At 38.9% G+C, this 17,746-nt stretch overlaps 1 non-coding gene across 1 annotated transcript; it reads right to left on the bottom strand.

The window, feature by feature from the left end:
* Positions 1-15,776: 15,776 nt before the first annotated feature.
* Positions 15,777-15,848, bottom strand: TRNAW-CCA (transfer RNA tryptophan (anticodon CCA)). Its single transcript has one exon. It is a non-coding gene; the product is annotated as a tRNA-Trp (tRNA).
* Between the last annotated feature and the right edge of the window lie 1,898 nt (positions 15,849-17,746).

Genomic DNA, 17,746 nt, shown 5'->3' with positions numbered 1-17,746 from the left:
AGGACAGGGAAGCCTGGCACACTGCAGTCCATGAGGTCGCAAAGAGTTGGATACAACTTAGCAACTGAACAACAAAAAAATGCATATCAAATCATCACATCAAACATCTTAAACTTACTATGCTATGTATTAATAATATCTCAATAAAGCTGAAAAAATAATAAGAGAAATGGGATGTGGAAAGTTTATATAAATCATACAGCACATAAAAGACAAAGTCAGAATTCTAAGCAGGCATACATTAACCACTTCACAATATTGCTTCAACAAAACACAATAAAACAAGATAAACAAGGGCATAAGACAGCTGATGATTAATTGGCAAATGTGTGGTGCAAAGAATATATACCTGAGGAGACTCTAACATTTGATGAGCCCCTGCTATATCCCAGGCTTCGTGCAATCCAAAACCAAGAAGGTGAATATCCGTGCCTTATGCTGTTGGTTTTATACCAATGGTTTAATGTTTGATTACCACATACCTTATGCAGAGCCTCAACATTCTCTATAAAATAAATCCCATGTGTGTTGATTGCCCAGAGACCTAACATTTAGGTCACTGTTAATTAATACAAAGATTTTATAAAAAACATTCTCAAATTCTTCTGTGTCTCAAAAGGGGAAATTGTACTCAGAGCACAGTTCCCCTGCTTAGGTCCACCTTGATCTATATAATAATTCATCCTAGAACAGTAATCACAGAGGATTTATGCCATATATACCTACTGAGAGGGCTTCCCAGGTAGCACTAGTGGTAAAGAACCTGCCTGCCAATGCAGGAGACCTAAGAGATGTGGGTTCAATCCCTAGGTCAGGAAGATCCCCTGGAGGAGGAAAAGGCAACCCACTCCAGTATTCTGGAGAATTCCATGGACAGAGGAGCCTGGTGGGCTACAGTTGATAGGGTCACAAAGAGTCAGAAATGACTGAAGTGACTGAGTATGCACACACACATACCCAGTGAGATCTACAATTAAAGCAGCAAGCTTTCTCTACAATATTTTCCTCTGTTATATTCAATGCAAATCTACTATTTCTTCAAAGCTAAGTATTTGATGAAGCTCTTAATAAATTGAATCTTTGTAGTGTTCTTAGGAGCAAAGCAAGGACTGAAAACATGCAGTGAGCTTTAGTCCTGAAGTACTCCAAGATATTAAAATGGCAATTATTTAAATACTCTCACTTCTCTAATATGAAGTAGGATGTAACAGTTCAGTTCAGGGTGTATAGGGAGATGAAAATTTTAATTCACTGTGAAGAGTCTAATTAGCTTTGCAGATAAGAACTGAAGGTTTGTGTGGGTTTCACCAGCCTGCCCTATCTCCCAGGCTACTGGGGCAGATCTTTAAGTAAATCCATCAGCAGTTGACTTTGTTGACCCCACAAAAGTAACTGGTGGCCCTGCCCTGAGTAAACTCATAAATAATTAACTGCAAGATGGACACAGTTCCTGGGAGCCACTATCTCATCCCATTTCCAGCAACCTCCATTACCTAAGAGGGCTCCGCATACTTTTCTCTAGAGTCTAGGCCAATGTCCTTCTTTATGGGCTAACTCAAGCCTTACCTCATACATAAAGGGGGCCAAAACTACCCTATTTCAGGGAATTCACTCTACTCTGGATCACTGGAATACTCGTTTTCTGCATCTGCTCTCATTCTGAGCACGGGGTTCCTGTCTTCTGTCCTGGCCATGGTGCCATGTACATATACTTTATTTCCTAACTAGATGCAGGGAGGCAACATGAGGCAGTGAAAGTAATTGACAGTGTGAAGAGCATGCGCTTCAAGGATGCAAAGAACTGAGTCCAATCCTAACCTCACAACTGTGCATATTTCTTAACTTACATGAGCACCAGTTTTCTCTCATTAGGCTGAGAAGAGTCATAAGGAAAAAATAAGAAAGAACTGTAAAGTACCATCAGAAGTATCTCCCCATAGCACAAGCAGGTGTGCACACATATGCACGACTGCTGGTCTATATTAACAACAGAATATACTCTTTCTGGGCACAAGTTGATTTTAAGTTTCTTTGCAACCTTAAACTCACTTAGGACAGTGATTTACACATTGTATATATTCACATCATAGTCTTCTTCTTTCAGCAGAATTGTTAAGTCTGGTTTGCAGAGAGCCAAGTGATTCTAGGCAGTATACTTTACAGAACTTCACAAGAATATGAAACGACTTCTCATGAGGAGGTACGACCGCAAGGCCCCAGTGTGCTTCAGGGGCTCGAAGAATTTTCTGGGCTAAACTGGCAAACACAGCGTTCTCTAGGTAAACAGGTTCATGGGCAACACTTTCATTTTGAAGTTTCACTGACCTCATATCTCTTCTCTAAAAGTATGTTTTACTTCCCTTGAAGTCTTCTTTCATTTATTTCCTAAGCTCCTCCTCTAGAACCAAAAAATTAAAATCAAGTTTAAAAAACTCAGAATAAACAATAACGGAAGGATCTAGATGAGAATTTCTCCAAGGAAAAGGACAATTTTAAGAGAGAGGATGACTTTGATTTCAAGCAACAGAAAGCCAATTTGAGCCAAATAAAGGTGGAAGGAGGGAACTTTTGTAATAAGGATCCTTAGTGCTCTCATGAGAGCCAACGTCTGTGCAGCAGCTCAAGTCAGTTATTTAAATGACAGTTACTTAATTTCTCTCATTTCTCACAGCTCATTGCTACTACCCCCTGGATGCCTGTTTCTTTCCTTGCTTTCTTGTTTACTCACTCAGCCTCACTTTCAAGCTCTCTCTACTGCCTTCTCTTCTTCTCTAGTCCATATGGCAGTAAACATGGCCACCAGCAACCCTGAAGCAGCTTATCTTACAGCTCTGATTATCACTCAGTCATCAAAGGTCTCTCTCAGCTTTAGTACAGTCTTAGAACAAGATGTTAATTAGTCCAGTTTTGATCTGGTAACCATATCTGAAACTATGGACTGTGGCCAGGTTATAAACTCACATTGTCCAAAATGACTGCCCTGTGATAAGCAGAGAAGTGGGGATAATTTAGCAAAATAGGGAAGGGATTCAAAGTATTCTGTGTGATAGATTTGACCTTAGGTAGTTCTTGTATTTCCAATAGGAGGTGCTTTTCGTAGTCTCTTCCCTGTTAAGTTTTGCAGTGAATCAGAACTTCAAAATGTCTTCACCAGCACATATGGGAGTTTCAGTCCTTTCACCCAAAGTGAATATGGCGGTCATATGTTCATGTAGATATGTTTACCAAGGCACAGTGAATAAGTCCTGCTTCTATAAAACAAGAAAAATTAATTGATTAAAGTCAAGTAATGGTTACATGAAAGTGAAAGTGAAGTCGCTCAGTCGTGTCCGACTCTTTGGGACCCCATGGACTGTAGCCTGCACCAGGCTTCTCCGTCCATGGGATTTTCCATGCAAGAGTACTGGAGTGGGTTGTCATTTCCTTCTCCAAATGGTTACATAAATGTATGATATTTCAACAAAACACCCTGCAGCCACTAAGATCATGTTTTTAGAGAAGTTTTTAAAGAAGCTCAGGACAGAAATTTCAGTGAAAGAGCAAAGTATAGAACTTAGATAATTCCAAATATACCAATACAGCAAAATTATGTCAAGATGTCAGGATTATGATAGTTTTATTTCCCTCTTTACATCCTTTCCATATTTTCTAGACATTTTTTAACAAAAAAAAAATTCTTTAATCAAGAATTAAATTATACCACATGTATCCAGTGAACTGTAGCTCAGGAGTCCTGCCATTTTTTTTTTGTTTGTTTTCCTGATTGTCAGCAAGGTTAGCCTGCAGTGAACCCGGAGAAGATTTGCCAGAAAATGAACTAAGCTGTTGGGGGTAAAAAGAAATTCCCCTTCTGAAAAATAAAAAAAAATTTTTAATATTCAGCTGCTTTCCTTTTCCAGGAGTCATTCCTGCCCTAACCAAACCCCTGATTAGAGAACCAGATCGACCACTTTCAGACCAGCAACAGTGAAGACAAATGGACAGGTATGGTTCCAGGCAAGTTTAGAGGACATTTATAGCTGACCTAACAATTCCCTAACCTTAAAAATCCTGAAGAAAAACCACTTTCTGCAAATTGATCTGGCACTTAGATTGGCAGTAGCAGCTTAACTTTTAACAAGGCAAAAAAAAAAGTCAAAGCTACAAGTTTACAAATTCTGTGAGTCTATCAACTTTAAGGGAACTCTTCAAATTTATAACCCAAGTAAGTTTTGATAATTATAGTCCTACACTCTGACAGAGGAGTGAACATTTAAATGATGAAGATTCTTTCCTCCTGTTTACCAAGATGGACATGTTGGCAACCTCTGTCTTCCCCAGTCTTTTAAACTGGAAAGCATTTGAACACCAGGTCAATTACATTCTTCCCCAGGCAACTAAAGCAGCTTTAAAAAATATTGTTGTCACTGTGTCAGATCAAGTGGAGAGGAGCAGAAATATGACTTGGGAGTCTCAAAAGGTATTAGACAGCATAGGAATCCTATGCTAGGATTCCATAGAACACCCTGAGAGAGCAAAAATGTTCAATTCTCTTTATTAGTGCTGGATTTATGATTCAAAATAAAGATTAAATTAATAAAAAAAATTAAACTTGATATTCTAAATAGCTCTTTAAATTCAATATCCTCAGTTATTTGCTTCAGCATCCAGTCTGTCCTCTCTGGAACTAATGCGCTCATTGCTGCATGTGTATGCGTGCTCAGTCATGTCTGACTCTTTGCAACCCCGTGGACTGTAGCTCACCAGGCTCCAATGTCCATGGGGTTTTCCTGGCAAGAACACTGGAGTGGTTGTCATTTCCTTCTCCAGGGGATCTTACTGACCCAGGGGTCGAACGTGCGTCTCCTGCGCTTCTGTACTGGCAAGCGGATCCTTTACCACTGTGCCAGCTGGGAAGTCACTGCTATAACCCAGTTGTGTGAAGCTATTTTCATCATGCCAGCCTTTTGCTTGGGAAACCATAATAGCTTTTGAACACCCATGAAACAAAGTCTGGATTCCTCTGTGCAAACCCCAGAGACCTCCCAAATCCAGGCTAACCTGCCTCTCGACCAGTTGCTGCAACACACTTTCTCCTTCAACCTGGGATAGAGCCTCTTGTCCTTCAGACCTATTCTGCCTTACCCCAGCACCTGGTCTTTCTTTGTGCTGGTACCCTCCCCTTCTCTAAACAGAAATAAGCTCAATGCCTCATCAAACTCAACCTCACATTAGCCTCAACCTTAGCCTTCTTTGACTTCTCCAGTACAAAAGTCTCTCCCTTTTCTGAATTATTGCCCTGATGGGCCCAACAATTAACATTCCTTGAAAGTCCACTACCAACTACAAACTGGTCTCCAAACTTATTATTTTACAAACATTATTTTATTCCACCTTCAGAAAAACCCTGTAAGCCAATAGTTAGCTTATTTCACTGTCAATGAGGGAAATGGCATGTTCACATAATTTACTTCCTCTGAAACTATGAGCTCCACAGAGCTAGAACCATGTCATTTTCTCCCCCTTCTCCCTACTGCCTGGTACCCAAAACAAATAAATGTTTGTTTCACTCAAAAAATACTACAAGATTTATAAGTGGAAGAGCTGATGTTCTACCCTTAGTCCGTCTCCAAACACAATGGTTTTTGTGCACATACAGACACAGATAGGCAGCGATGTGTCACGTGGGTGAGAATTCACCCAACACTGACTGGTCATGTGCCATTGCCCAGGGCAGCACACCAAGCCTGCACCTTCACTGAAAAGCACTGGAGCAAGGTGAGCAGCTTTATCACATACTCCCCACCAACAGTCTCCATAACCACATAAGACAAATAAGACTGTGCTAGCCGTGCAAATGCCAGTTCAGAGTTCATATCACAGCCACCATCACCCCTTCCCACTGCACAGCCACTGTCAAGTCCCTCCGACATGGGAATGCTATTATTACCACTGTAAAATGAGCATAGCCAAGACAGCTAAAGGGACTTCTTTCATATATATACACACACACATACACATTCACATACATATATATGCGTATACACTCTCTCTGAAAACTTCATGAATGGATTCAGGCAATGAATATGCTTAGCTTTAACATCTTCATCAAGCCACACATGTGACTGAATTTGCTTCTGATACACCAAAGCTATAGAGGATTCATATTAGGTGAGCCCTAATATAGAGGATGCTTAGCTTTAACATCTGCATCAAGCCACACATGTGACTGAATTTGCTTCTGATACACCAAAGCTATAGAGGATTCATATTAGGTGAGCCCTACTTGCTTTCATTGGCACTGACCAATAGTGACAGTCTATATATTGCTATATAGTGTTTTGCTACCTGAGGGTCTGGATCTCCAGGTGTTCTGATAAAAGCCAAAGATACTTATGTGGTTTCCGAATCATGACAACTTAGTGGTCTCCACGAAAAATTAAATTTAGAAAATTAATGGTGTATTCAACTCCTCTAATCAAAGTGTAAATCAAACTCATGCCTGTGTTTTCAACTCAACATACTAAGACTCAAGCTGCATATTTTAACATATTCATCATACCTGTGGGCTCCAAGAACATTTTACCTGGTTCCCTGGTTCATGGTTCTCACTCTAACAAAGTTTTTTTTTATTAAAAATAATGACTCACCCAAGAAAGTTTAATATAGTAGGACTTGTGAATTTACTAACTATGCACCCTTGCTTTAACTATACGGAAGCATGGCATTAGGCACAGTGAAAGGTGAACAATCTGTCAGGCTTAGTAGCTGCTCCTCAGTATTTGGAATTTAACAGGATTGTAACCATAGCTCATTGATTGGTAGGACTCTAACAGAGCCAAAAACTAAGAGGCATTCAAATGAGAAGGGATAAAAGACACTCCTACCCACCTAATACACAGGAACCTCTTTTGAGCTTAAATCAAACTGTTTCTATATCGACATTCAATCCGAAAGGCTCCTCTCATTGTGTTATCTATTTTACTTCAACTGAAGTCCTATAGTTCTCTTTCTTCCCTAGCAGGCTATGTACTAACTGAGAGCTGAGACGAGCTCTCATTTATCCTCTAATTTCCAGGACCATGCAATATGCCCCTTGGTTGAACACCTGGGAAGTTGAATTTCTGAAAATAAAAAATGTGGCAGAAATTTCATTTGGTTAAATATTTAGAGCCTTTATTAGGATCTAATCTAGTGCTAAAGCACTAGAATAGATATTTTACATATACTAGTCTTAATTTTCATGACAATCCTATGCATCAGGCTTTTAGGAAAAATAAGGAAATGGGTTTGAAGAAGTAAAAAAGCACACCAAGGTCACACAGCTGTCAGCGGTAAAACTAAGACTCAGATCTAGGAGCTGTCTGTCTATACCAGGCTGCTTCCTTGAAGATATAAATCAAGGATCCATGGACCCTCATGGAAATCAGCACAGAACCCTCTTCTCCACACCCTTCAATCAAGCCTATGAGCCTCAGCGCCACTCAGTCCTTTTCCATTAAGAGCCTGCTATCCTGCCTGCCAAAGATCAGTACTGATGTTTTCTCAGAATAGCAGTTAGTGGTCAACTGCTGCAACTTAAGCTGCCAAAGTTTTTTTTTAAAGGAAATGAAATTACAGTGGAAATTTGGGAATTCTTGCACCACAAGGCCTCTGCAGTGCTCCATCTGTCAGAACTTAGGGAAAGTTGGTTGTACAGACTTCAGAAACTGTCATCCATTTGACAGCTTTGCATTGTTTCTTCTGGGAAAACCAACTGCAAGGCTCATGGCATTGTCAATTTCATCTTATCTTTGCCCTAAACTTCCCAGCAAAAAGCCTTACTGTCAGACTTCCTACAGAAGCATAATTACAAATTCCTCCCTAATGGGCCTAAAGACTCATACAGAGTGAAGTCACAAAGAAAAAAACAAGTACCGTGTATCAACACATATATGTGGAAACCAGAAAAATGGTACAATGAACCTATCTGCAAAGCAGTAGAGATACGGTGTAGAGAACAAAAGTACGGGCACCACATGGGGAAAGAGAAGGTGGGATGAACTGGGAGACTGGGGTTGACATATGTACACTACTGTGTATAAAATAGGTACCTAATGAGAGCCTACTACATAGCACATGCTGAAGCTGAAGCTCCAATACTTCGGCCACCTGATGCAAAGAACTGACTTATTGGAAAAAGACCCTGATGCTGGGAAAGATTGAAGGCAGGAGGAGAAGGGGACGACAGAGGATGAGATGGTTGGATGGCATCACCGACTCATGGACATGAGTTTGAGTAAACTCCGGGAGTTGGCAGTGGACAGGGAGGCCTGGTGTGCTAGTCCATGGGGTCGCAAAAAGTCGCACGCGACTGAGGGGCTGAACTGAACTACATTGCACAGAAAACTCTACTCAGTGCTCTGTGGTGACAAAGAGGGGATACATGTATAGGTATAGCTGATTCACTTTGCTATATAGTAGAAACTAACACAACATTGTAAAGCAACTAAACTCCAGTTAAACAAAATTCCATCCCTAGACTGTCTTTACTTACAAACCTTATTTACAAACTGGAAAAGTATTTGCTTTTTTTTTCCCTTGAATTTAAGTTATGCCTATAATAGTCCCAAAGAGATGCTGAAATCTGAAGAGTAAACTGATTTTGTCAAGATTTTTGCTAGGACATTAATGAGGATTTTAAGTAAGGGTCAGCCTAACAGGAATAATCACATAATCCCACTCTCTCAGCCCCAGCAGAGATCTCATGAGCTTTTCTAACTTAATAATAAAAACCACCAAAATCCATATGCCTCCAGTGGAACAATTTAATTGTTGCCAAGGCTACAAGGCTCCTCAGTTTTCATTATTTCAGTCTATACCAATAAGGGAAAGAGGTTACTTCAGATCATTTCTCTCAACTTTCACAGGATCCTAACGATTGCCTGTATCGATGTTTTATTCAAATGAAGAATGGTTCAGTGCACATATGTCTTAAAATTACACTTGCTATTGTAATTACTTTTTTCTCCCCTCCCCTTGAATACAAACATAAAAGAACTCGTAGAATACTGAGGCTCTCTGAAATTCTCTATAATGTGAAATAAAGGGCATTGCAAGTGTTTGTGGTATAATTACGTATTTTGGATTCATTGTTTAACATTGTGAGCATATTTCAAAATGGATCTCTATAAAACTCTCCCAGTTTTTTTCATTTTCTTTCCCAGATGCACAAACTTCAAATCACAAATTGTATGGTCTAACAGACCTGGGTTTTAGTTGATGGGTCCACACCTTTACCAGTTTTATCAAACTGTATTAAATTACTGAATTTCCTGGAATATCAGTTTCTTCATGCATATAATAAAGACAATTAGACTCACCTGCAAGTAATGCTATGAAGAAAAAACGTGAAAATATAAATAAAACCCCTCACATAGTATCTGGTTTATTCTAGTCTCAATATGCAGAAATTTCCCTTTCTAAAACTACAGTATAGCAGTTCACTCATGCATTTCTGCTTCACTTGAACACAGCAGGCTTTTTAAGTGACACAAAGCAAAGGCATATTTAATCTCTTTCTATTTTTTCTCTTTGAAGTCTTCATTTTTATGAAAAAAGATCCTGTGATGCATGCCTGTCATGTTCCCTTTCATATAATAACTTAATGGGTGATTTTCTCTGCAATAATCACGTCAAAATATGAATAACTGCCATGATTCTATTTGTTAATAGACTTAAATAAAATGTTCACATCACTATAAAGTCACTTCTCAAATCTTGTGAATGATGCCTCAATGAGGATAGGCTTTCAAATAATATAAGGGAAGAAGAATACAAAACTGCTTATTTTTAATTTCCTCCATTTAAGAAGAGAGAGGTATTAAAGTATTAAACATAAGAAAATACTCTGAGTCAGTGTTGGAGTGTCTACAGTTACACTGCTGCTTAGTTATTTGCTGAAGAGAATCTTACCTTCAACTTTACTGATAAAAGGGATAACAGGATGAACTGGAAAGAAACTGGGATTTGGTCCTACTTCTACCTTTTAGTCATTTTATTATTTTGAGGAAATCATCTTGCTGAGCCTTGAGATGGAGTTTTTGTCAAATTAGAGCAAGTGTTAGCTTACTGCAACCCATTAATCCTGTACACCGCCTGTCTTTTTGTAAATAAAGGTTTATTGAAACACAACCACCCCTGTCCATTACATAACTTCTATGGCTTCTACTGTATTACAGTGGCAGATATGAAATGTTGCAGAGACAGTGAGGTTTATAGAGCCCAAAATATTTTAACACCTGGCCCTTATATAATTTTTCAATTTGATGAATTTCAATTTGAAGATTTTTTTTATGATTCGTGCCATTTGTATTCTATTTAAGAAATAGCTTACCCAAGGTCAGAAAGATTTCTCTTATGTTTTCTTCTAGAAGTTTTAGAGTTTCTGTTTTTCTTTCTAGAATTCAAGTTAATTTGTATAAGCTAAGAATTGGGTTTAATTTTTTGGATATCCAGTTGTTCCAACAACATTAATTGAAAATACTTTGCTTTCTCATTGGATTGTTCTGGCACCCTTGTTAAAAATTAATTGGCCATATATTTGTGGTCCATTTCTCAAGGCTAGTCTGTTCCACTAATCTTTATGCTTCACTGAATGCCAGTACTACATGGCAGTGGTTATTGTAAAATTACAGAAAATCTTCAAAATCAGGCAGCAGTTCTACAGCTTTGTACTTTTTCAGAATTGTTTTTGGCTACTAGAAGTTATTTGAATTGTCATATAAATTTTAGAATCAGAATTTGGTAAAATTCTGAAAATAAACTTGATGAGCAACTAGTAAAAATTGCAGCAAGTCTATAGATTGATTCAGGCAGAATTGATATCTTAACAATACTGAGTCATGAATCCAATATAAATTACCATTTATTTATCTTCTTGAAATTGTTAACAATATGTTAACAATTTCATGAATATGTTAACAATACTTTTGGTTTTCAATGTATGGGTCTTTTACACATTTTGTTAAAATTTCCCCAAATATTTTTATGTTTTGAATGTTAATACAAACTTTTTTTTCTTTTTCATTTTCAAATAGATCATGTTCAGTATACAAAAATACATTTTTTGTATATTACCCTTGTATTCTGTGACCTTGCTTTTTTGTAAATCACTTAGGATTTTCAACATTCATGATATTATCCTTTCATAAAGGCAAATTTATTTTCTCCTTTCCAATCTTAATGGGTTTTCTTTCTTTCTCTTGCCTTATTCACCGACTAGGACCTCTAGTAGAACATGAATAGACACGATGATATCAGGCAATCATGCTTCATTCCTGATCATAAAAGTATAAAAAAGACCATAAAAGCATTTGATCTTTCACCATTGATAATGATGTCAGCCCTTTATCAGGTTGAGAGAAGTCTCTTCAACTGTGCATTTTTCTTGTGAAAGTCACTCAGTTGTGTCAGACTCTTTGTGACACCATGGACTATGCAGTCCATGGAATTCTCCAGGCCAGAGTACTGGACTGGGTAGCCTTTCCCTTCTCAAGGGTTCTTCCCAACCAGGGATCAAACCCAGGTCTCCCACATTGCAGGCAGATTCTTTACCAGCTGAGCCACAAGGGAAGCCCATGCATTTTTCCTGAGTGTTTACCAAATTGTCAAATATTAATACCTTTGTTCTGGCATCTGTTAAATTGATCATATGGATTTTCTTCTTTAACATGTTAATATGACGAATTACAATGACTAATTTTTTTTAACATCAATTCAGTGACTTTCCTGGGATAAACAACATTTTAAACACTGCAACCACTATATTAACTGCATTATATAGATTTTACTATGCTTGATTTTCATTCTGTTTAAAATATTGCCAAATTTTTCCTATTATTCTTTTTCCTTTGACAAAGGGTTATTTAGAAGTATACTATTTAATTTCTGAATTTTAATTATGTTTTACTGTTATTTGTTTCTAATTTAATCCCACTGAGATTAGAGAGCATACTTTGTATGATTTCAATTCTCTGAAATTGAGACTGGTTTTAATGGTCCAACAAACATCCACATACACTTTTGAACAATGTGTATTCTGTTGTGGGGTGGCATATTCAATACTATTGGGTAGGTCATTTTCCAGAGAAGGCAACGGCACCCCACTCCAGTACTCTTGCCTGGAAAATCCCATGGACGGAGGAGCCTGGTAGGCTGCAGTCCATGGGGTCGCTAAGAGTCGGGCACGACTGAGCAATTTCACTTTCCTTTCCACTTTCATGCATTGGAGAAGGAAATGGCAACCCACTCCAGTATTCTTGCCTGGAGAATCCCAGGGACAGAGGAGCCTAGTGGGCCGCCATCTATGGGGTCACACAGAGTCGGACACGACTGAAACGACTTAGCAGCAGCAGCAGGTCATTTTCATTGAAAACATTACAAATCCTGTATGTCTTTACCAATTTTCATTCTTCTATCAACAAGGAGAGAGGTGTGCTGAAATTGCCAACTATCACTGTGGATTTGTCTTTCTTTTCCTTGAGTTCTACAAGTTTTTGTTTCATATATTTTGACACTGTCATTAAATGAATATGTATTTGAGATGTCTGCAGCTTACTCATGAATTGAACACTTCATTATTATAAATTCTTCCTCTTTTTCATTGATAATATTCCATGTTTAGAAATTTACTTTGATGCTTATACTGTCATTTCAGTTTTCTTATCATTAGGATTTATATGGTATATATTTCCTTGTCCTTTACTTTTAATCTATTGTTTTTCAATTCAGTTCTTGTAGAATTCATATAATGAGTCTTATTTTTTTAACCAGTTGGCCAATTAAAGCTTTTTAATTGAATCATTTAAAGAATTTACATTCATTGCAATTACTGATAACATTGAGTCTAAACTCACTATCTTACCATTTGTTTTCGATTTTTGCAATCTTTTTTTATTCTTTTTCCTCTTTTCATGTATTCTTTTGAATTAAGTGAGTAATTTTAGGATGCTATTTTATTCTCATTACTATCTTGTGAGTTATAATTCTTTTAATATTTTTTAACTGACTAGTCTTGGATTTGTAATATTTCATCATCTGATATCAACCTTATATCCAGTTTTATCTCCCATAATTACGCTACACTACAATTAAACAAGTCACTGACTATTGCCAAACGCTCTTGGACTACCCTGGTGTTACAGTGGATAAGAATCCACCTGTCAATGCAAGGAAATGGGTTCAATCGGTGGTCCAGGAAGATTCCACATGCCACAAAGCAACTAAAGCTTCCATTCAGTTCAGTTGCTCAGTCGTGTTCGACTCTTTGCAACCGCATGGACTACAGCACACCAGGCTTCCCTGTCCTTCACCAACTCCTGGAGCTTGCTCAAACTCATGTCCATTGAGTCAGTGATGCCATCCAATCATTTCACCCACTGTCGTCTCCTTCTCCTCCCGCCTTCGATCTTCCCCAGCATCAGGGTCTTTTCCAGCAAGTCAGTTCTTCACTTCAGGTGACCAAAGTACTGGAGTTTCAGTTTCAGCATTAATCCTTCCAATGAATATTCAGGACTGATTTCCTTTAGGATTGACTTGTTGGCTCTCCTTGCAGTCCAAGGGGCTCTCAAGAGTCTTCTCCAACACAATTCAAAACCATCAATTCTTCAGTGCTCAGCTTTATTTATAGTCCAACTCTAACATCCATACATGACTACTGGAAAAACCATAGCTTTAACTAGATAGAACTTTGTTGGCAAAGTAATGTCTCTGCTTTTTAATATGTTGTCTAGGTTGGTCATAGCTTTTTTTCCAAGGAGTTAGTGTCTTTTAATTTCACAGGTGCAGTTACCGTCTGCAGTGATTTTGGAGCCCCCCCAAAAATAAAATCTGTCACTGTTTCCATTGTTTCCCCATCTATTTGCCATGAAGTGATGGGACCAGATTTCATGATCTTAGTCTTCTGAATGTTGAGTTTTAAGCCAGCTTTTTCACTCTCCACTTTCACTTTCATCAAAAGGCTCTTTAGTTCTTCACTTTCTGGCATAAGGGTGGTGTCATCTGCATATCTGAGGTTATTGATATTTCTCCCAGCAATCTTGATTCCAGCTTGTGCTTCCTCCAAACCAGCATTTTACATGATGTACTCTGTATATAAGTTAAATAAGCAGGGTGACAATATACAGCCTTGACGTACTCCTTTTCCTATTTGGAACCAGTCTGTCGTTCCATGTCCAGTTCTAACTGCTGCTTCCTGACCCGCATACAAATTTCTCAAGAGGCAGGTCAGGTGGTCTGTTATTCCCATCTCTTTCAGAATTTTCCACAGTTTATTGTGATCCACACAGTCAAAGGCTTTGGCATAGTCAATAAAGCAGAATTAGATGTTTTTCTGGAACTCTCTTGCTTTTTCAATGATTCAGAGGATGTTGGCAATTTGATCTCTGGTTCCTCTGCCCTTTCTAAATCCAGCTTGAACATCTGGAAGTTCATGGTTCACGTACTGTTGAAGCCTGGCTTGAAGAATTTTGAGCATTACTTTCCTAGCATGTGAGATGAGTACAATTGTGCGGTAGGTTGAACATTCTTTGGCATTGCCTTTCTTTGGGATTGGAATGAAAATGGACTTTTTCCAGTCCTGTGGCCACTGCTGAGTTTTCCAAATTTGCTGGCATATTGAGTGCAGCACTTTCACAGCATCATCTTTTAGGATTTGAAGTAGCTCAACTGGAATTCCATATCTCCACTAGCTAGGGTACCACAAAAACTCAGCCCATGTGCTGCAGCTACTGAAGCCTGTGAGCCTAGAGTCTGTGCAATGAGAAGCCCATGCACTGCAACCAGAGAGTACCCCTGCTCCATATCTAGAGAAGCCTGTATGCAACAAGAAAGACCCTGTGTGAGCAAAAATATGTGTTTTTTCAAAACATACTCTTGACTATGCTAATATGCCTTGCACATTTTTACACATTTTGTTCACACACATTAGTGACACCAATATATTTATGTCTTCCAATTTTTCATTTGTTTTCAGTAGGAGTAAAAGTCTTCAAGCAGCTACTCTTTCACAGGTAGAAATGGAAATTATTTCTTATTGTTTGCAGTGGAGTCTTTTAACTCACGCTCCTTGGTTGCAATGCAGCAGTTTGCTTCTACACTAGGATTGAGAACAACTCCACTGTGTTCTCTGTGGTTTCTTTCATCTCCAAAATTCTGTAATTCTAAGGTTCCATAATATCTTGCCTGTGACCAAAACCTTTTAAATTTCAAAGGGCATCCATAGCAATCAGCCCATTGATCATCATACTATCTGTGAAAAATATAGATCAAGTATGATAATGCCTATTTTACAGATAAGAAAATTGATGCCAAAGAGTTAAGTGAACTTTTCCAGAATCATACAATAAATTAGATCCAGAATGAACATCAGATGCCAAAATTCTACTATATCAGTGATTATATTAGTTTCTTCTTAACTATTTGTTTTATTGATTATGTTTTGATTAAGTATTATCTATTGTCTAAAGTTATCAGGGGACTTCCCTGGTGGTTCAGTGGCTAATACCCTGCACTCCCAATGCATAGGGCCTGGGTTTGACCCCTGGTCAGGGAACTAGATTGCATATGCCAAAACTAAGTGTTCATTTGCAGTAATGAAGATCAAAGAACCTGGGTGCCACAACGAAGAACTGGTGAAGTCGCTCAGTCGTGTCCAACTCTTTGTGACCCCGCGAACTGTAGCCTACCAGGCTCCTCTGTCCATGGGATTCTCCAGGCAAGAGTACTGGAGTGGGTTGCGTTTCCTTCTCCAGGTGATCTTTCCTACCCAGGAATTGAACCCAGGTCTCCTGCATTGGAGGCAGATGCTTTAACCTCTGAGCCACCAGGGAAGCACAACCAAATAAATAAATTTTTTAATAAAAAAAAAAAAAAAGAAGGAATAAAGCTAAGCAAAGCACAGGAAGAAACGAGTAATGGTAAGATACATATGTACAAAGAAAGTGACAAAGTAGTCAATGTGAAGGTGAGCAGCGCATATAAACATTCAGTATTGCACCGCTAATAAATTTTCTTATATATGATGATATAGATCACATTCCCCACAGTTTTGTATAAATTACCTAAAGCATACTTAGCAGCGAGCAAAGCTGAAGTCTGTCTTCAAATGCTAACCTTCTTCACCCCAGATCGATGTCAAGGATTTCCAGTTGGAATAACATGACACCCAATACAATTTACTAGAGTTTCAAACAGAAAACACTGGCAGTGTTCAAGGAAGACTGTTTCTCGGCATTTCGCAGATAATAATTTAGTATTTGAGAATCAACCATTCGAAACGCTAAACTTCCTCAGCACGCACACTAACATTTTAGACAATAAGCCTTTAAAATTGAGCATACAAAACCCTCAGTTTAGCTGTCATTTCATAATCAGACCATGAGCACTGTCACACTGCTCACAATGGCAAGACTGGCATTAACTCTACTCCTTAGGTCTTAGTTGACAGAGTATTCATGTTATAATACTCATTTTCACACAGTTCTTCTATATACATGCTAATTTGCTTCAGTCATGTCTGACTCTTTACAACCCCATGGAATGTAACCCACCAAGCTCCTCTGTCTGTGGGATTTACCATGCAAGAATACTGGAGTGGATTGCCGTTTCCTTCTTCAGGGGATCTTCCCAAACCAGGGGTGGAACTGGCATCTCTTACATCTCCTGCACAAGCAGGCGGGTTCTTCACCACTAGTTCCCCCTGGGAAGCTCCTTCTATATATGTGGATTATTAATTACACGGGGTTTAGGAGTTCCCCGGTGGTCTAGTGGTTAGGATTCTGGGTTTTCACTGCCATGGCCCAGGTTCGATCCCTGGTTGGGGAACTGAGATCCCACAAGCCACATAGCATAGCCACAAAAAAAAGTAATTATGTGGGGTTTGGATAGCAGATTAGTTATTGCTATTTTCTTTTCTTGCTAGGACAAGGTTACCTTCAACAATTATAAGGATAGGGCATTCTCTCTTAAACTCAAGGATAAAATTGCTAGTTATTCAGAGTCACATCAACCCTGAAGTCATGAGGGCTCAAGGAAAACAAGAAATGTGTTTGTTTTTCCATGCAGTTCAAACTCCTGTCAGCTTTAAGCCAAGATTTCATTCTACTTATAAATGTGCCTAGATTTTGCAGTACTTTGAAATATTTCAAGAGATTTTACAAAGTAAGTTTCAAAGTACATGTAGTTCCATATAAGAGCTTCCTAAGTGACTCAGTGCTAAAGAATCCACTTGCCAAATGCAGGAGACCTGGGTTCAGTCCCTGGGTCTAGAAGATCCCCTGGAGGAAGAAATGGCAACCCACTCCAATATTCTTGACTGCTGCTGCTGCTAAGTCACTTCGGTTGTGTCTGACTCTGTGTGACCCCATAGATGGCAGCCCACCAGGCTCCGCCTTCCCTGGATTCTCCAGGCAAGAACACCAGAGTGGGTTGCCATTTCCTTCTCCAATGCATGAAAGTGAAAAGTGAAAATGAAGTCTCAGTCGTGTCTGACTCTTAGCGACCCTGTGGACTGCAGCCTACCAGGCTCCTCCGTCCATGGGATTTTCCAGGCAAGAGTACTGGAGTGGGGTGCCATTGCCTTCTCTGAGTATTCCTGCCTAGAGAATCCCATAGACAGAGATGCCTGGCGGGCTACAGTCCATGGGGTCACAAAGAATTGGACGTGAATGGGCATACAGGCAGCTCCGCAGCAGCATTTCCACACAAAGAAACATAAAGGCTCTAAGAG

This window comes from Bos mutus, chromosome 1 (genome assembly GCF_027580195.1).
Source record: "Bos mutus isolate GX-2022 chromosome 1, NWIPB_WYAK_1.1, whole genome shotgun sequence".
Classification (NCBI taxonomy): domain Eukaryota; kingdom Metazoa; phylum Chordata; class Mammalia; order Artiodactyla; family Bovidae; genus Bos; species Bos mutus.
The sequence above is the reverse complement of the archived record's forward strand: the minus strand, read 5'-3'. Positions and strand labels throughout refer to the sequence as shown.